This window comes from Rhinolophus ferrumequinum, chromosome 8 (assembly GCF_004115265.2).
Source record: "Rhinolophus ferrumequinum isolate MPI-CBG mRhiFer1 chromosome 8, mRhiFer1_v1.p, whole genome shotgun sequence".
Classification (NCBI taxonomy): Eukaryota; Metazoa; Chordata; class Mammalia; order Chiroptera; family Rhinolophidae; genus Rhinolophus; species Rhinolophus ferrumequinum.
In genome coordinates this window covers 57,383,621-57,405,447 of record NC_046291.1, presented here as the reverse complement: position 1 = coordinate 57,405,447, position 21,827 = coordinate 57,383,621, and the positions used below count along the sequence as shown (strand labels likewise).

Genomic DNA, 21,827 nt, shown 5'->3' with positions numbered 1-21,827 from the left:
CACGGGAAGTAAAGTACAGCATAAAGAATATAGTCAAAAATATTGTAATAACTATGTATGATGTCAGATGGGTATTAGATTTATTGAGGTGATCGCTTTGTAAGGTATGTGAATGTCTAATCACTACGTTGTACACCTGAAACTAATATAATATTATATGGCAAATGTAATTGGAAAAGAAATTTTGTAAATAGTAATAATAAAGCATCCTCAAAAAAAAATAAAGAGTGGGGACTTGAGATGCAAACATATTGAGCTATTGCAAGTCAGAAAATATCTTTAGTGTATCCTTGGGTTTGATTGTGGTTTGGCACAGTACAGAATTCAAGGTTGGAAATCATTTCCCTCAGAATGTTGAAGGCAGTGCGCCAACTGGAACATGGCCCATGTTGCTATTGAAAAGTTCTGCTCTCGATTTTAAATCCTTGTCATGAGAGATGATTTTCTCTCTGGAAAATTTTTAAGATCTTTTTTTTTCAATTTCTGGATTTCTGATGATGAACCTTGATGTGGGTCTTTCTTCATTCTTTCTCCTAGATCCTTGATGGTTCCCTTTAATTTGAAAATGTGTTCTTCAGCTCCAAATATTTTAATTCTATTTTTTTTTATAATGTTGTCACCTCTAATTTTATCTCTTCCTTGGAACTCATTAATTGGATATGAAGCCTCTGCTTTTCTTGTCTTCTCTGTCCTATTTTCTATCTCTTTGCTTTTTATTCTAGTTTCTGAATGATTTCTTTAAACTTTGTGGTTCAATCCCTCTGGTTTTTTTTGTACTGTTATATTTTTTGGGTAATTTTAACAACTCTATTTTTCCTGACTATTCCTTTTAAATAGCATTTTTTTTCTTGTTTTATCAGTGCAAAATCTATTTTGTCTTTGAAGATATTACACACAGAGACTTCCCATAGCTCCATGAATGGCTTCTAATGTACAATATAATAGTTAGGACTTTAGTTTCTGCAGTCAGTTCAAATGCCAGTATTGCTACTGACTAAGACAAATGACCTTGGCAAGTTATTTGACCTCTGTTTATCAGTTTTCTCAGTAAAATAGAAATAATAAGAATACCCATGTGTAGAATTGTTGGGAGGTACACATGAGATTAATATGTGCCAAGCACTTAGAACATGAATTCTGGAAAATAGTAAGCCTATATAATATGTTATTACATCCGTTTCCTCTGGGTTCTTTTTTTTTCTATTTTGTTTTGTTTTAGCCTTCCTCTTTTGTGTTAGCTATTTCTCCACTGCTTGGTGATTGTTGGCTGTGTGTTCATATTTAAGCATGAGGAACTACAGAGCTGATTGTATGCTCTTTGTGTGCCTTTGCGCTGCTGAGCTGCCATGTTGAATACCTAATTCCCTGAGGCCATCATGCTGCAGAGATCACATGATAGACAGTCGTGCTTAAGGAATGCCAGAGATTGGAACCACCACTTGCAACCACCGCATGAGACATCCCAAGTGACAGCCACCTCACTGAGTCCAGTCTACCTCCAAAACCATGAGAAGTCATAATAATAAATGATTATTGTTGTTTTATGCCACTAAATTATATAAAAATTGATAAATAATATAGAGGAGGAAAACAGGCTCCAGAATGAGCAAAAGCCTTACCTAGCATCGGATCTTGTGACTTGAAAGTTTCAATTACTAGTACTCCCGAAACAGCCTCCCAATCTCTATTCCTTTAGAGTCTACTAGACAACATCCTTGTGTGAGTCTCTATAGACATTAAAAATGTTTCTCTTTTCATTACAAAATAAGTCATAGAATCACAGCTGGAGGATTATAAGAGGAGATGCCTCATCTAAGGCATAGTAATCACTTGTTTTCTAAGTATTAAGATAAGGCATAATGATAAACCATCTAGAACAAACACAGTTTAATTTTTACCTGGATTAGTAACTCTGTTTTTCTCTTTCATCAGTTCTCTCACTCACCTACTGTGCTTCCCCCAAAATAAGACTGGGTCTTACATTAATTTTTGCTCCAAAAGATGCATTAGGGCGTATTTTCAGGGGATGTTTTATTTTTTCTTACTTTTTCACAACAATCTACATTTATTCAAATACAGTCATGTCATCTTCTTCTGGAACATCGTCATAATGTACTGAATGCATCTATCTGGTTGATGATCTTAACTGGGGTTTATTTTCAAGGTATGTCTTATTTTCAGGGAAACACGGTAAATTCATCTATGTTCATTCATATAGCAGAAACAGGATTTCAGGAAAGAGATTCCTCTGCAAACTCAAAAGAGTGCTTCAAATTAAGGGGGGGAAAAAGCGAGATGAGAGTGCCAGAGAAACCATCTCAGGCACAATCATTTGAAAAGAGAAGCCCACAAAAATTAAGTCTTTACTTTTTCAGCATTAAATGATGTGCAACATAATTGCTAAGAGTATATTTGTTTAAACGGTAGAGCAGCTATTACACTGTGAAGAGGGATTTTGGACTTTGAACATCTCGACAGAGATGTTGTGATTAAACATATTTATTTCAAGTCAATAGACACTGCTTACATTTCACTGCTCATTTGATTTCCACCATAGAGAATGAGATTAGACTTCCCCTAAAATAGTTATTGCTACAAGGAGGGGTAAAAGCAGAGAGTAGTCAGGGAGATCTCACAGGGGAAAAGGTAACTAAGCATCCAAATCGAAACAGCTGTAAACCATGAAATCAGCCGTTCAAAATGTAACTGTCAAATTCAGCCACACTTTTCGAAAATTTTACTCTGCATTCATTTGAAATGCTTCAAAACTCTAAGCTGAATCTCATATTAGGTTAGCAGTGGAAATTTTACCTATTCTAATATTATTCAATTACAGTAAACTATGGGGAGCTAGTGTAAGTGGCCTGGAATATATTTACTGAAATCATTGTCATCATCATTCACAGGTTGAATCTTAACCCTTAACAGTTAAATGCTATGTGTAAGAACACGCAGAGGATAAATATCTATGCCGTACGTGATTTATATTGAAAGAAGAAAAGATGGATACTTTTCCAAATCTTACCTGCCTCAAAAATAATTCAGCCACTGTATTAATAGAGCAACTCCTTGTGAAGTGGCCTCAAGCAGGGTTGTGGTCGAGGCAGTTGGAAACTGTGGAACAGAGGAGTGGTTTCAAACTCAAACTTGTGTTACAATCACTTAGAGGGCTGGATGAGCCACAGCTGTCTGGGCCCCATTCCCACAGCTTTTGATTCAGTAAGTCTGGAGTGGAGCCTGAGAATTTACATTTCAAACAAGATCCCAGGTGATGCTGCTGCTGGTTCAGGGACGACAGTTTGAGAAGCACTGAAATAGAGCGATCAAAATCATTGTGCTGAGGACCCCTCAATGCGCTGTGTGTGTGTGTGTTATTAAATACAGACACACAAACAGCAACACCAGCCATTTTAGGAGGAGCCACTTGCATTCTCTGAGAGTTTACATTTGTTCCCATGAAAAATAAGAGAAAGCAAAATTAAAATTAAAGTTATCATAAACTCATCCAGAGGTTATAAAACCAAAAACTGAATTGGTGGTCTAGAAACATGGTGATAATCACCTTCACAGTGAAGGCACTGTTGGTAACCATTCTACTTACATCACCTCCTTTAGGCCTTGTAACAACGTTATGATGAATGTGTCTATATCTGCCTTTTACATATGAAGAAACTGATGCTTAAAGAGGCTAAGGAATAGGATAAGCCACCAACCCGAGGTGTTCTCCAGGTTGTGGGATGTTCACCAGGAGCATCCCTGGCAAACCAGAATGTTGGTTGCCCTACACAGCAGGTGAACTAGTTGCTAAGTGGCTATGAAAGGGCATGGCCAGGCATACTGCACTGACAGTTTGGGAACACTCCATGGCAGCAAGCATTTCTTTGTTATACGGTGTTTTTTGAGTGCTGACTGAGATTGCTCTACTCTTAGACTTGAGAGATGTTCTTTCTGTATGATCTGTAAACCATTAATATCTGAACATGCTTTCATGTTCCCATGAGGCTTAAAGGGCAGCATTCACAGTATCTGGTATAATATCCTAATTTTATTACAGAGGAAACTGAAGCCCAGAGAGGGTAACTTGTTTGACCAAGGTGCCATTTAACTTAACTTCCGTAAACCACCTTGAGAGTAAAAGGAATAGATTGTTTATCCTCTAAATCAAAAGTCTTTAGTACCTGAACCAGGTTCAAAGAGAAAACTGTCAAGTATATAAGATTACAGGTCTCTTTCAAGGAGAAAGAAATAATATTTCAAATTGGCGGTATTAAATGAAGAAATAATCTATAATGTGTGTTTGCCATCTTGTCAATTAGACTATAAAAGACAAGAAAACAAGTGGGATAGGTGAAACTAAGATGTATTAAGCATAGATTAAGTAAATAGTAACCTATGAAACATGTTCAATATAGATAGGAAAAGTAGAGCATATGTGTGTGAATGTAGATAGAAAGGAATGGCAGGACCAAGTGACATTAACTATTCATCACAAACTAAATAAATATGCATGAGTTGCATAAGACAACAAATAGTCATGTTACACAAAGTATCTGATGTAATGTGGTAAAAGCACCTAGAAGCGGAGCTCTTAAACCAGATGTGAAAGGGAGGGTTCCCAGAAAGGGTGATACCTAAACTGAACTCTAAAGGCTCAGAGGAAGTAAGATTGGGGTGAGGAGGAACATTTAGATAGAGACAAACAAGTAGGTGGTTGTGTATACAGATCCAGGGCAAGGAATCCCTCTTAGTTGATTCTATGAAAATGGTCAATGTCAAAAAGAACCCAGGGTGCAATTCAATGAATGGGCTCACAAATTTTCTGAGAAAATAAATAAGACAATATATCACCTATGACTTGCTTATGTTGAAAAGAGCTCAAAGCATGTATGAATGTCATCAGTAATATTACATACAGTTTGGGCCTTGTGAAGATGTATAGATTTAGACTTATCAAATCAAGTCAAAAGAAATTAAAGTTCAAAAATTTTATTAACATAACATCATAAATGTCTTTACTGAGGGATCTAGTTTTTTTTTTCTTGTTTAATACAAATAGAGTAACTGAAAAGGATGAAATCTTGACTAGTATTTGTTAAATAGAAAATAAGTATTGTCACCACAGTCATTATCACTAGCTTTATTATTTAAATGAATCTGCATCCGTGAAAAATAATTAGCATACATTATCTTAATATGCACAATTGTAAAATACGTACACTTAAATCCACTTTAACTGAAAATAAGGCTCTGAGAGTTGAGGTTTATAGAGCTAAGTGACAAAGTTGGTATATGAACCTTAATGTTTCTGATTCCAAAACCTTTCTATGAAATGCATTCTGATAACAGATGTTTAAATAGACTTTAATTCCTATAACTCAAATCAGTAAAAAATTCAACAGTTTGATAGTACCAGGTGTTATTCCAAGTGCTATTTATGATTATATAATACTTCTATATTTCTTACTAGCTATCTGTAAGAGTCAAAAAATAAAGTCCTGGGCCGGCCTGGTGTCTCAGGTGGTTGGAGCTCCGTGTTCCTAACTCGGAAGGCTGCCGGTTCGGTTCCCATATGGGCCAGTGAGCTCTCAACCACGAGGTTGCTGGTTCAATTCCTCGAGTCCCACAAGTGATGGTGGGCTCCGCCCCCTGCAACTAAGATTGAACACGGCACCTTGAGCTGAGCTGCCACTGAGCTCCTGGATGGCTCAGTTGGTTGGAGTGCATTCTCTCAACCACAAGGTTGCTGGTTCAACTCCTGCAAGGGATGGTGGGCTGTGCCCCCTGCAACTAGCAACGGCAACTGGACCTGGAGCTGAGCTGCGCCCTCCACAACTAAGACTGAAAGGACAACAACTTGAAGCTGAATGGCACCCTCCACAACTAAGATTGAAAGGACAACAACTTGACTTGGAAAAAAGTTCTGGAAGTACACACTGTTCCCCAATAAAGTCCTGTTCCCATTCCCCAATAAAATCTTTAAAAAAAAAAAAAACAAACAAAAAAATAAAGTCCTGGTGCCAAACCTGCCCACAATGTTCAGTAGGCAAAGGTTTTTCCTTGATAGTCCAAATTGCCTATTTCCACCTTATCTACCACCAATACGACTGTAAGGATTTATTTAGCTTCTTCATGGTCTTTTCATTCTTCCCTATCTATATAAAGGCGAAGATGAGGGCCGGTCTGGTGGCTCAGGTGGTTGGAGCTTCGTGCTCCTAACTCCGAAGGTTGCCGGTTGGATCCCCACATGGGCCAGTGGGCTCTCAACCACAAGGTTGCCAGTTCAATTCCTCTAGTCCCACAAGGGATGGTGGGCAGCACCCCCTGCAACTAAGATTGAACACGGCACCTTGAGCTGAGCTGCTGCTGAGCTCCTGGATGGCTCAGTAGGTTGGAGCAGGGCTCTCAAACACAAGGTTGCTGCCGGTTCGACTCCCACAAGAGATGGTGGGCTGTGCTCCCTGCAACTAGTAACAGCAACTGGACCTGGAGCTGAACTGCGCCCTCCACAACTAAGATTGAAGGGATAACAACTTGACTTGGAAAAAAGTCCTGGAAGTACACACTGTTCCCCAATAAAGCCCTGTTCCTTTTCCCCAATAAAATCTTTAAAATAAATAAATAAACAAATAAATAAATAAATAAAGGCGAAGATGATAAGGTCAAACCTGCAACTTCTCTCTAGGGTAATCTATGTATCATTAGGAGATAACACATTATATCAAAGGAATATGTGCTTCTGAAGGTGGAATTTTAATCACTGACAAGTATCCTTAGGAGATAGCTTTTGTTTTTTTCTCCTTTTAAGAGCAGGGAAAGGATCCAGGGATAGGATGGCAGGATGTGCAATAATTTGGAGGAAAGGAAATCATCTCTTGCCATAGGTCCCTCACTTTATTTATAATGACTCTATTTCTGGATCAAGAGTATTGTGGAAAAATCGTTAATGATTATGGATTTTTGTTAAGTGATAAAACACAAAGTTGTTAATATTAGTCTTTATGTATCTATCACATATATGTACGTGTGTGTCATAAATTCACCACTGTGAACATTGTGTGTGTGTTATAAATTCACCACTAAAAACATTAAACATCAGTGGGGACAGTTATCCGTATCACTGGGTAAGATGGATCTGTCCCAGCAAAGGGCCTAGAGTGCTGGGAATTGGAGCGGGTTGTTTCATGGCATACCAGAAGGCAGGAACCCTCATGATTGATGAAGAGTCTTAAGCTGAGTCACTTCCCATAACACAACATCATTCAACTTGCAGGTTGAAGCCTTCAAATATGCCACCGGAGACTCAGCAGCTTCAAGGGTCAATTCCCCTTAGCACGCCAAGAAGAATGCCTCTATGGCTCCCGCACCTGCATAGAGCCCAAGGAGCTGCTCTAAATCAAAAGAAACACCTTCTTTCCAATCTGAAGAGAGACAACTAAGAGTGAGTCATCCTCACTACTTCCTGTTTTCTTTCTTATTGGCTGGTCAAGGCAGTGGGAAAATCAAGAAGAGCTGAATAAATTTTGTTTTCTCCTAGTCTTGGGAAAAAATTATCTGCTATGGAGGAATGGTAATGAAACTTAAAAAGGGCTTTAGAAGGAAAATATGTGAAAGCTCTTGAGCACCCTTATATCACACCAGCTGGTTATTCTTTTTAGATTGGCCTGAAATTAAACCAACCTTTGAAGATGAAACTTCACAGCAATCTCCAGGATGAGAAATTATGGGCTCATTCATTCACTGATTCTTTCAACAAATATTTACTGACTGACTTAACACTTCCATGTCTTCTTGTTGAACATTAAAGCAGAAATGAGAACTTAACTCTGACAATCCAATGCCTGACACTGAGAAATTAGATTAAAATGAAGATGAGACTTGGCCTTGGTTTCCTCCTAATGTTTTTAGAAGTCCCTGTCCCTCATCTCAACTGAATTTTCTGATGAAGGTATAAAAGGTTTCTTGTGCAATGACCAGGAAATTCTGAGTCCTTGAGGATCATTTAGAAGAAGGGATCAGGGCCATCCGTGAATCACTGTGGTTCCCAAATCATTTGGTTCCCAAATGCTTGTAGTAAAGAGCTTGCACTGAAAGGTTAAGGAGCTATTCACTCTCTGGGCTTCAGTTTTATCAGGTTTTCAAATGGGCAGTAGAAGAGAACAAAACCTACTTTACAAAGAATTAGAGATAATTTCTGCAAAGAACCTGCTCATGGCATGTGAGATAACACCTTCAAATTTGCTAGGTCAGGCCCCTTGAAACCAAGGTCTGTCAAATTCAATTTGCAAGGGATCTAAAGTTTCATGTGAGAGAGTCAGACAAAATGCTTCACCAGTTCAAATTAGGGAACGATTTGTTTCTCTCTGGATCCCCCCACCACTCCCGGGCTATGTGATGTGTTTTGAGAAATGGTGCCACGGCAGTAAAATTGGGTGGCATCCAGGCCTAGCCTTGCCGTCTTCCTACAGTCACAACCCAGAGAGCTCCCTTAGTGTTTTTGCTGAACAGAAAGAAAAACTGAAGTTCACGGAGAATTAAAGCCTTACTCTGCTTGTTTGATAAAGCTATTTGGAAGGATCACTATATAGTTTTACATGCAGTAGTTATTGAGGGAACTAAATCACTAAAGAACAGAAAAATCTGTTGATACAAGTTTCTTATCAGGAGACTGGAACTAACCAGGCTGGCTATCAAAGATGTACACTTTTAGAGGAGTTTAGGTCATGGGTAGATTTATTTATATTAAAACAAAACAAAACAAAACCCTACCATTTTGACAAACTTGAGGCTATGATACGTGTGTGCATTTGTCTATTTTGTCTCATAGGAGAGAGACAGAAAGCTCCAGAAGATTACGAGCCGTGTTGTGCCTGGCGCACTGTAGGTGCTCAATAAATGAATAAATAAATGAATGTCAGCAAAAACCATGTGAAAAGATTTATGTGATCATCACATATTTATGTGATGAACAATACGGTAAGAATTGAACAGAATAATAAGAAGAAACAAAGTCACTAATTTATTGTTATTAAATAGAATTTGAAGGTAAAGCCAACACACCTAGGAAGGCAGAGCCTGAAAAACCTGAAGAGAAATGGAACAGAAACCTGATCACCCTAGAACCTGCCTTATCTCTGGCCTTACTGTTAAAACAATATTTCCTTATTGCTCGAACCAGTTCTTTTATTATTTGCAGTTAAAAGCATCATATTGATCCAACATCAATGTATTTACTTCCACTGAAGCATATTTTTCCAATAACCAGAAATGCATTTATTTCCTATTCCAGACACTCCTTCCCTTATTGGAAGATCTAGGAAGCCAAATTAGTTATCAGTTCTCTCTCTCTCTCTCTCTCTCTCTCTCTCTCTCTCTCTCTCTCTCTCTCTCTTTTTCTCTCTCTCTCTCTCCTCTCTCTCCTTCCTTTCCTCTCCATCTCCATGTCCATGTCCATGTCCATCTCCGTCTCCGTCTCTTACTCTCTCTTTTTCTACTCACTGAGGTTGGAGTCCTTTAAAAGGGTATCTGATAATTAGGGTGTAGTTTTCCAGAGGATTTTAACTATCTTTAGAAATCCTGCTGAAATACTGCCATCCAGAAACAGTGCCCCTCTCTAGTCACTAGGAAATTCAACACACCACAGAGCAAGACATTTTTTTCCTCTGGGACAATGATAGAGATCATCTGTCCTTGTCTTCTTTGCTTCTGTTTGTATAAACCATCACTGTCTAAAAGAATTATAACATAAGCTTCAAATGTAGGCAGGGAAATTTTACAGTAACCGTGTTTTAAAAAGGAAAAACAGGTGAAATTAAATTAATGATATATTGCATTTAATCCAAATACTTAAAATATCACGTAGTCAATATAAAATTATCAATGAGTTATTTTGCATTCTTATATTTGTACTACGCCTTCAAAATTCTGTGTGTATTTTATAATTAAAGGACTTCTTAATTTGTTCTAGCCACATTTCAAGTGCTCAATAGACACTGTAGTTTTAGCTGGGCACAAATCTATATTTCTGTAACAGCCTAAGTCACATAGACATATAACATTTGATTAGGTAACTGCATTACCTTTTATTGCAATCATCAGTAAACTAGTGTCATTCCATCCCTTTATCGGATTTAATGCAATCTTATATATGTCACAGTTTCTAATATTAAGATGCAAACCCGTCTTCTTGATAGGTATGAGGAAGCCATTTCTCTTTACCCAAAGATTTCCTTATTATTCTTTACAGAATGCCATTTTTACAACTATTAGATGGAAACATTATCATTCATTCTAGGAACTCTTACTTTTAAACTATGGATTGACTAAAGGTAAACATAGAGTGTCTGTTTATTACTGGTAAGCAGAGTAACTAATGCAGCAAACAGATAATAAGGCAAAAGCAAAACTTTGCTAGTTGGTCTTTTGGTTAAATATGTGGTTTTTTTAAAACTGATTAGTTGAATTCTATCTTGAGAAATAGATGAACTGAATACAAGAGACAGTGTACCATGGTGGAAAGAGTATTGTCATCAGAGTCAAACTTGACTCTATTTCTTACTAGCTGTGTAACATTGGACATATTTATTAACTTTTCTGCACTTCAGTTTCCTCACTTGTAGAATGAGAATGATAACATACTATGCCTGAGACTGTTACATTTATCCCAATATCCATTCTTCCCTTCTTTGTCATTAATGACACTCCAAAAATGACTAGATACCAGGATGCCCAAGATAAAGTCTATGTTTCCAGCCTCCCTTGCAGCTAAGTATTTATGTGATTAATTTCTGGCCAAAAGAGTAAAAATAGAAGTAGTGTCTGCAACTTCCAAAAAGTTTTCTTAAAAGAAGAAGGAAGAAGATGCTCTTTTTACACTTGATCTTAGCCAAAAGGCCGAGAAGCGATTAAAGAAGATGCTCTTTTTAATTCCCCTTTTTTCCCTTCCTGCTGGCTGGAATTCAGACACGATGGGTGGAGTTGGAGCAGTCATCTTAAATAATGAGAGGATAGCAGAGCAAGAGCAGGGACCTGGATCCCGTATGATCATGAAATCACCACAAATGCCCTAGATCATTTACCTAGGCTTTTAGAGAAGAAAGAAAAGCAGTTCTATTTTGTTTGAGCTATTGTTCTTATTTATTTCCTGTAACTTATTGCTGAACCTAATGCACACCTAATCCCTAGGGCTGTTTTGAGGATTAAGTGGGACAGCATATGTCAAGCAGTTTGTACAGTTCCTGGTACAGAAGCATGGCAGTAGCACTCAATGTATGACTGCTATCATTGTTAGAATAAAATAGCTTCATACAAGAGTCACTCTATGGGTCAAATGAAAACATACAAGTGAATATGCTTTTAAATCTATCAATCTAAAAAATTCACTGAATAAATGTTGGTCACAATTATTATTGTCATTATTAAATTATTGCAAAAAATTACCTAACTTCCAGCAAATGCTACTTGAATTAATCTATTTAGGCCAATTAAAAAAATAGATGCAGACTGCTTTTGTTAGGTTTACTTAGATTTAGTCAATTGTGAATGTCCATAGGCTTGTCATTATATTGATGCTTTAAAACTTAGATGAAATACTCATTTGAGCAAAACCTATTTAGAGTATGACATCTATTGTTTCATTTTACTTAAAAAGTTCTCTATTACAAATCCAAAGTAGTTTGTAGTTAAAATAAATTACAATTATAAAGACTTAAGTAAAATAGAAGAGAGTCCATCCCTTTCTTTTTCTCTTCCATTCCTTCTTTATAATTAACTAAATTAATTTAATTAGCAATTCCCTGTGAGTAAATAACTACTGTTTTGTACAATGATATAGATATAGATTTTCTTTTTACAAAAAAGGTGGGATCATTTTTTTCAGGAAGTTCAAAATTACAGACAAGAAATTCTTGTAACAGCTGTTGGTTTTGTTTTGTTTTGTTCTGTTTTCCAGTTTAAAATATCTCTTGAACATCTTCCATGTCAACACATATCCATCTACCTCTTTTTTAAACACCTTCTAGGACGTCATTTAAACATTTAACTAATTAATTCTCATAAAATTATTTGTGAAACAAAGGAAACTAAAATATAATAATACCATATTTCCCCAAAAATAAGACCTGGCTGGACCATCAGCTCTAATGCATCTTTTGGAGCAAAAATTAATATAAGACCCAGTACCAAATCATATCATATCATATCATATATCAAAGGTCCGGTCTTATATTATAGTAAAATAAGACCGGGTCTTATATTAATTTTTGCTCCAAAATACGCATTAGAGCTGATGGTCCGGCTAAGTCTTATTTTCGGGGAAACACGGTAGTAGGTAGCAACTTCTTAGTGTTGTAAGAATTTCACTAGATAGTTCAAGAAAGTGTTTAGCAAAAAGTCTGGCACATAGTGAATTACTAGTAAGTAGAAACATTAGCTATTATGATATTAATAATAATAATAGTAAAGTTGACCATCTCTTTGAGCTCAGTCTCAGTAAATTACTATTGTCAAATAAAGTGGTTTCTTGTCATATACATGTATAAATGTATCATATGCATACATATGATATACATATATATGAAACAGTACTCAAAATACATAGTATTCCTAATCTTATATTTTCATTTTAAAGACCCTACTTAGGCTCTATTGGATGGTGGAGGTGGGTGTCATGTTATGGGAGAACTGTCAGACTCAGGTAGGTTCTCTTCAGGATCCTGTGACTACCGAGCTTAGTACCCAAAATGAACAAAAAATACAGTCTATCCCTCTGCCAGCTCATGAAGTGTGAAGAAGGCATTTAGCTTCTAGGGCATTTTGATGAACACTTGTTGGAAGGACAGAAGCCTGCTAGGTGGGGCTCAGCAGCCTTTGAGATAAGTGTGAATTGAAATGGACCTAATGACTCCTGAATAGCTACCAGGTAACCAGCGAGGCAGTCTGCCCTAGGGAGATGAATCACAGGGTGCAGTGTGGGTCGTAAGTCCCTGGAGGAGCCAATGGGTGCCAGAGGAATCAAGACTGCGCACTGACTGATGCTGACTGATGGCTCTGGAGCAGAGGAAGGGCTGTGACAGGACCTCTCACTCAGAGGGGCCAAATGGCAAACCTACCTTGATGACAAATGGCCTTCACCTTGTAAATCTGATGATTTTGTTGTTTCTCAAATGTCTTAAGTGTAATTATAGCAGCCTGGAAAGGACTGGGTAAGGGGAAAAATGAAATACACACACACACACACACACACACACACACACAAACACATAATTCTACCTTCAAAAATGTTTGGTGCCCAGGTAAATAATAAAAGTAATCCAAGAGCACCTCATTTCTTATATGGAGTGTTCAGGAATTTACATGTATCTGAGGTCAGCAGCAAGTAACGGTGGTCAAATCACTGCTAATCCTCTTCCTGAACATTTCTGATTTCTTGTGAAGCTAGAGCCTTACTTGGTCATAACTGGATCAGAAAGAACACTGGGCTCAGTACCACCATATACCTTTTTGCTCTGTACAAGGGCATCGGAGGCCCTGGAATCCCTCCCTCCTTCACTGTTCTTGAAAAGCACTGTGCCTTGGAGAAGGGACATCTTTCTATAATGTGTCCGCCAGGAGGGGGAGCCTTTTGATAATTCACACAAAGATCTTGCCTCCTCTGGGTGACAGACCTAGGTTTGGATCTTGGCTGACGGGTCTGTCAGCACCATTGTTCCTATTTACAGCCTCAATCCTAGAAACTCATAGACTCAGGGAACTTAGAGCCACTTAAATACCTCAGAAATGATCAATTCCAACTCATTTTGCAGATGAAACAACTGAGCCATAGAGAAATAGTTTTGCCCAAGTTTAGGTAGCTAATGATAACTTTTATTCAACAACATTAGAATACAATCTTTGATGAGTTTGTTCATAGACCCATTTTTACTAAGGCAGCATTAAAACTTTCTCTATTATGTAGTTATTGATTGAGGTTTAAGCTATAATTTCAAGCAGACAGGTGAAAATAAAGGCAATTGTGCTTCATGTTTACATCATAAAAAAATATCTGGTTCTCAGTATAGATTTCCACATTCTAATATTTTACTACCATTCTAGATTTATAACTGAAATGCTGTAGTCACTTTCTCTGATAAGTCTTTCCTTTCCTCTCCAGAATGGGTTGGGTATCCCTTCCATGTGCTTGTCCATCACACTGGGCATTATCTCTGATGACATTTATGACATTATATTCTAGTTTTTATTTATAATTTTGGTTCCCTATAATCTATAAGCTCTACGAAGATGATGACTTACTGGGTATTTCTTTGCACCATTGCATCCCCCGTACTTAAAATATTGTTCAGACCTATAAAATGGGGTAAATATACATTTACATGAGAAAAGAAGACAAACAGAAACAGAGAGAGGGGCTCATGTAGAAATAGGGATGAAAAAATGGAATGAAAAATGTGTTAAAGAATAAGAGTTAGAGGTAGAAATAAATGAAAATAATGAATTAGTTCCCTAATTTACAAAGTTTTAAGATTTCTAAGTGTATAAATATGACAAAGCATAACAACAGCATTCTATCTTTGCTTTTTGTGTCTATTTACACAAAGCTGTGTAAATTGTGGGGGTGTTTGAGGTGTGTGGCTGACATACTCTATGGTGGTCCCACATGATTTCTGTCCCCTAGGATTCACACCTTTGTGTAATCCATGCCCTCCCCGCCACCTGTTGCCAGCACCTGCTTCTCACCAATGAGTATGGCAAAGGTAATGAAGTGTCACTCTTGTGATGTTACCTTTGTATAAGATTGTGTCTTGCTGGAAGACTACTGTAGAGACTCTCCATGCTGGCTTGATGAAATAAGCCCAGGGAAAGCCCATGTGGCAAGGAACTGCAGGTGGCCGCTAGGAGCTGATAGCAACCCCCCCACCACCACTGCCCCCACTGACATCCAACCAGGGCCCTCAGTCCCACAACTACAAGAAAGTGATTGTCCCAACCACCTGAATGAACGCAAAAGCAGATTCTTCCCCAGTTCATCCCCCAAACGAGAACAAAGCTCAATTGACACCTTGCTTGTAGCCTTGTGAGATACCCTAAGCAACGGACCCAACTAAGTCATGCCCAGACTCCATACTCCATACTCACAGAAACAGTGGGAAAATAGACGTGTGCTGTTTTAAGCCACCAAGCTTGTGGTAATTCATTGTACAGCAAGAGATAACTTATATAAGGTGTTAGGTTATAAAGAGGCTATAAAAATAACTAGCCCCCACAGGAATGAAGGAAGGAAGGAAGGAAAGAAGGAACGAAGGAAGGAAGAAAGGAAGGAAGGGAGTTATAGCCACAGAGTTAAAGTTTCTTGATTTTATTTTAGGCTTAATTTGGTGATTTTAAAATCAGTATAGCAAACACCCAAAGAAATTATAACAATTTGTTTTTTATATATCAAACATCAAATATATATCAAATAGCAAATATCAAATCTTTATCTCACCTGGGAAAGAATGTAAGAAATTTAGGCAAATCTATAGGGGTGAATTCCATGAACACATAAGACTAGAAAAGTTTTTAAGAACTTTTCTATACTGATAAGAAAAAAGTATACTCATAATAACTTATACTCATAAGAACTTTTTTCTTATGAGTATAGAAAAGTTCTTATCTATACTCATCTTCAAGCAAGGCTTCTCCTAAACCCTCCCAAACATATGACAGTGATGATGACGACATGAATATTATGAGCTTCTATTTATTGTCAGACAGAATGGGAAGAAACCGATTTTTATGGAGCACCTACAATTGTCCATATATTGTACTGCAAACTAAAATAAAATTATATTAAATAATAAGCCTTTCACAAGAAGCCACAAATATTATTTTCTCCCATTTTACATACACACACCCATGCACATATAGAGACACATGGAGAGAAAGTACCTGTCAAAGTCAACCAGCAAGTAAGTTGTGAATCTGTGATTCAAACCCATATTTAACAGTTCTCATTATCTGGAAATTCCCCCAAATAATCTGATTTCCAACTATCATGCCATGTTTTAAGCCCAAGGATGCTACATTCTGATTTACTCCAATTGTTTTATACTACAAAAACAGTAAACATGCTATTGGGAAAAGATGTAAAAAGGCAATTCACAGAAAAGAAGTCGAAATGGTTAATAGTTATATAGTAAAATGAAATGCAAATCAAAATGAGGTATCCCTTTATACTCATCGGGTTGGTAAAAATTAGAATTTCCAAAAATGTGAAGTGCTGTTAAGACTTCGGAACCTTTGTATGAGGTTAATGGCCATTTAGAACTGATGAGATTAGTTTGCAATATTTGAAGAAATTTTGCATGTTTACACCCAAAGCCTAGCACTAGACTCTGCTACTTAGTTTGTAGAAGCTGGCAGCTGGTGTCCACTTAGATCTTTATTAGGGGAATAGATAAGCAAAATGTGTCTGGTGCATACTATGGAATAACAGTATTCCATACTGTTCATTCATTCATGCTAGAAGCAATGAAGTAGTACGTATAGCACCATCTTAAATATACAGTTAAGTGAATAAAATGTACGGCACAAAATAAGATCTATACGATACCACTTATATACATCAAAACATATACAAAACAAGTTTATGTATTTTTCAAAGATATTTACATATTCAACAACATATATTAAACGCATTAAAATGGGTTGCCTGGAGGGGAGGGAAAAAATGGAATGAGGGTTGTGGGGGTGATTAGAAACAAATTAAAAACTAAAAATAAAAAACTTATGAAGGAAATCAAAAGAGGGACCTTGACCAGACTGATGATTGTTCATTATGAACTGAAAGGTATGATTAACTTATGTCTCAGGTCTCTCAAAAGACGACTAAAAATGCTATGCAATAAAGCTCCATTATCATTGGTTTAAAGAGCTACGATGACCTGGGCTATCTGAATTAGAAAATATGGGCGCTCAACTTTTTATTTGGAAGAGGAGCCGCATCAGGGTAATGCCCTCTCAAGGGCGGAGGGAAATAGAGAAAATTTTTTTCTAAAAATAAAATGGGTAATTCCTTAGAATTGTACTTGGAGAAAACATGATGATGAATGTTTTTAGGCAAGGTGTTAGTACTTGTGCATCAGTCTTGTCTTAATGGAAAATAATCTGTTTGACGAAATCATTCCATTTGAGCAGAGCAATCTTGTGGTAGATCATTACTCTGTGTAAACAGCCAAAAGAGCCTTTTCGCCTGGATTTCATGGCACCTCCCACTCATATGCTCTCCAACAAGGGCTATGGACCTGCACTCTCTGGTCCGTGTGGATACCCCACTCAACAGGCAGGGCACACCAATGGAGTTTTTTCTTTTTTTTAAATCCTGGTCAACGTGATTTCACAAGGAAGAAATTACTAGGCATAGCTGATATATTCCTTCCCAAGCAATCACACAACTACGACATTCCTTAGACATCAGGTTCAGAACATATTTTCAGTCTAGTATTTTAGAACTCACTTAGGAAGTTAGAAATTATAAATGAGTGAATAAATAAATAAAGTCAAACCAAACAAACAAAATAGAAAATATAGGGTACATGTCCCTGCCTTAAATATAATTATCACCCTTAGCTACAAATATGAGGAAGTATGTCCCACAATAAATGTTAATACTTAGCTGAAAATGAGTTTTGCTCATTTTGATAGCAGATAGATGGAGGAAAAAGAAAAAAATATGGTGAATAATGAAGTACTTCATTTATTCATCCTCTGGGGACTGTCGATAGTCCTGAACTTCAACACATTTGCAAACTCAATCTGCTTTTTATCGGTATCTTTCTCCCCAGTCTTTTGTGACTTCTTTCTGCCCTGATTTTTCTCCTTAACCTGTTCTAGCCTTCCTTGACCCCTCCCCATGCCTACCACAGACATGTGATCTCCTGAGGGATAACGTGGGGTCCATGGGCTTTATGACAACCACATAACAGAAGTGATATTCTCCTTACTTCTGGGTGTGTGTACCCAACTCAAATATGCAAGAGAAAATCTAAAAGCTTAGTGGCATCCAAAATAGGGAATTCATTCTGTTCAAAATTATTTTAAATCAAATTGTCATGCTTTTATTAGGATTTTTCTGTCTACTAATAGGTAGATGTGTCCCATTTGGAATTCATTGTTCCATTTCATTCTATGAGGTGGTCAACCAAAATAACAGATAGAATTTTAGTAGTACCTATTTCATTGTGCAACTGTTGTATTTTACTATTGAGTTCAAAATGTGTTTTTTTTTCTTTTCTCTGTTTTACTTACTCCAAAATTTTCATAGGCTAATAAAATTTGAATCATATTTTGTTCTAGTTATGTCAACAGCAAAGTTTAGCATCGGAAGGAACAAATGTTACTTAATCTGAAGGGAAATGAATAAAACTTCCCAGTTTTTTTTCTTTTAGAATGCTACTCTCCAGATATATACTGGTAGAGTAAGCCTCATGAATGAGGCTATGTCTACACACTTAGCAGCCAGCTGAATTGTAACAAAATAACAGTGACCAACTTTGGACTGGAAGTCCTCTGAAGTTGAACTATCAGTATGGCCAACAATACCTAAACTTTGACTTGCAACCATATAAGCCTTTCAAAAACACCAAATAAGAGTGCCCTATTCTTAGCAGGTACTCTATAAATAGTAGTGCACTGTTTCCATTCCTTTAATCCTCAAAATAGTCTTAACTCATAGATATTTCTATCTCATATTTAAGAATAAAAGAAAACTAGTAAGAATTACTTGGTCCCAGTTGGTCACTGTGAGAAATGTATCTGTCTACCCAGGCCGGTTACAGAAGCTCAGTGATATCTGAATGGGTCTGCATTGTCCCAACCTAGAGGCTCCTTTAAGCACCAGCCGCCATCCCTCTTTGCAGAAGTGCAGTTGTTAGAGTTTAGGAAGGACTGGGTGGGTGGTCTCCGCACTAGTCATGCACTGCCAGTTCAATCACATGACCATCAGAGGACAGCCTGAGGACAACTGAATGCCTACGGGAGTAACTCTCAGTACGCACGCACGGTTAGAGAGCACACTAGGAGAGCAACACTGAAAGGTCTGAAAAGCATAAACTCGAGTATGCCTGGATCCGGCAATCACAACCACACGCTAATCCAACAATGTCTTACATCAGTATTAATGGGAGATCCTTTTTTCTTTTTCAAGTGTGCACAGGTTATTTTCCTGAAAGGAATGAAAATCGCTAGAAGATTGTCTTCTAATTCCTATCTTAATTTCTCTAATATTATTAAATAATAATCTACAGTCAACCCTGATGTCACAGTGAGACAATATTTCAGTGTAAACCTAACATTTCATTACACCCTGAAACCACAGATATAGTACACATTTCATGTAATGGATAGTCCCCAAGGAAAGAACCCCAGTCCTTAAAAAGTGACAAAGCATTTAAGCATATCTCTAAGCAGTAACATTCAGGCTAGGCTCACCAACAAGTGATAGGTGACAATTTTCAATGAAGAAAACTCAAATATAATCTAAGCAGTTCACCATTTGGGGCAGAAATAAAATAAACCATACTTGATACATTCTGTGATACTATAAAAACTTTTCAATATAGCAAATGCAAAAAGAAATGTATGTATATCTACATTTTTTCCCCTGATAATACATGTACATACAAATTAGGAGAAATACACTGGCAATTAAAATTTAATGTAATTTTAAGATTTAAGAGTCCCCAGTAGAAAGCCAATTTTAAAGTATAATATGGCAAAAATTAAAACATCTATAGCTCGTTAAATTCAAGAAGAACATCATCGTTACATTTTCCTCCTTAAAGGTCAACAATTAATCCATGTTATCGTAATTCATTTTGTAATTCATCTCAATTTCATACTTGCAAGATTAATTTGTCTGCAACTTCCCTTTGATACTCTAGGACTCCAAATTCTTCCCAGGCTTCTGAAAATATTGCTATTTTCTCCTCCTTGATGTATAAGAGAAGTTGCTTTTAAAAATAAACACATGTGAAACGTGAGTTTGCATTCAGTTATACACTATCTTGGTTCAAACTGGGAGCAGATGGAGGCTAGTATACTCACAAAAAGGTAACTGTCATGCAGAGTCTTCAATTAGTTCATTTTATATTTTCTTTCCTTTTTTCTCCTTAATGAATGAGAGGAAAATAAATCTTTGGCATTCCAAGGGAGTGATTCTGAAGGGTAACCTCCATGAGATCACCTAGATGAACAGCTGTCCGACAGCATTGCAATAAAGTAAGCAATGAGGTTATTCCAAAGACCAGCTGAAAAGCCCCAGGTTCCATCAGTGGCCATGACTGAGGCTCGCCATGACGTGGACGCTGCAACTGAAACCTCAAAGACTTATGCACCGAACAACAATGAAGATACTGTATAATCAAGTAGGACTACAGCAAAAAAAAAAAACTAAAACAAAACAACAACGCAAAGTGCTTTCAGGTCATAATGGATGATTATCACAAGGAAAGAGAAGTGACTGTTGGATCTAAAAGACAACCAGAGAAAAAATTTTAAAAGTAAATAAATATATCACCACCCTACCCCAGAAGACATTAAAATCACAAAGGAAAAATTCCAGAGGAAATTGAATAAGCTCACAGAAGAAAAGGCATTTACAAAATCCACTTTAGGATGTACACTTTGGTAGATGATCTGCAAATTTAGAAAGAGACTGACTCATTGTAGAGGTGCATTATTGAAGAGTACACAGTGTCCAGAAATTCTGTTGCTTCTTTCATCAGAATCAATGTGAGGTTTGCATTAGTAAGGACGGCGGAGTTATTAAAAGAAAAGAAAAGAAAAGAAAAGAGAAGGACAAGGAGCAGAAGGGGAAGAAGGGGGAGGAGGATGTGAGAGAACTATGAATAGTATCAAGCCGAGAAGCAAAAGGAGTGTCAACAATGTTTATTTCCCAATGTGTAGAGGGCTCTATTGACATATAATAAAGCACCTTCTTTTTCCTTCAGCTACTACATAAAGTTAAAAATCTCCAGGACTCCTGAGAAAAGATTGCTTCTACAAATAATGTACTCTTTAAATACCATTCAATACGTGTTGTTGAAATATTGGCTCCTGAACAAGGGGCAATTGTATTTTTCATGTGGCAAAAATGCCACTGTGTATTTCAGTTAGTTGTGCAATGGCTTGCCACTGTTTTGTCTCTGGGGTACGTGTGTCAATAGTATCATCTGATAACAGTGCTTCTTGTCCTCTTAGGTCTCAATATACCTCATATAAATTTTATTCTCCCATCACCAACAGTGATACCCTACATTAATCAGGAAACCTTTTGTAGGAGACTATGTTAAATGCTAAAAGCTCTCTCCACAGGAAGCTGAGAAGGAACTGCAGAGTTTAACACTTTCCTCAGGAGATTCTGATGCGACCCTCAAGTGTTGTAAAGTCCTTTCCCTTTTGAGAATCACAAATCTTCCCAGTAACTGTAAATGCCCAACCTTTTTGAGAATCACTGACCTTTGAATGAAGACAAAGAAGTTATACTTTTCTTTCTATGCCAGGTTCTAGAACATGGTGTATGTATCCACTAGAATCACCAAGGGCATTCATTCACTAACCCGTATTTGGTGGGGCTTGCACTTTGATATATATATTTTTTCTTGCAGCAATGACAAATTTATGCCTGTCCACCAGTTGGTTGTTTGTGATCACCAGCAGAAGACGTTTGTCTGGGGTTAAGGGTCTAGACAAGCCATGGGACAGAATGAAGTTTCACTTTGGCTTATTTGTTCAGTAATTCTAACCAAAGCTAAGAAACCATAGATCAAAGCCATATGTTGACAGTAATATTAATG

The 21,827-nt window shown here is 37.2% G+C and overlaps 1 protein-coding gene across 1 annotated transcript in view; it reads right to left on the bottom strand.

The window, feature by feature from the left end:
* Window positions 1–20,362, bottom strand: part of GALNT3 (polypeptide N-acetylgalactosaminyltransferase 3) — a 91,121-nt gene extending 70,759 nt beyond the window's left edge. Inside the window, exon 1 of the mRNA XM_033112927.1 lies at window positions 20,077–20,362. The gene's annotated coding sequence lies outside the window, so the exon portion shown is untranslated. The remainder of the gene's footprint in view (window positions 1–20,076) is intronic.
* Between the last annotated feature and the right edge of the window lie 1,465 nt (window positions 20,363–21,827).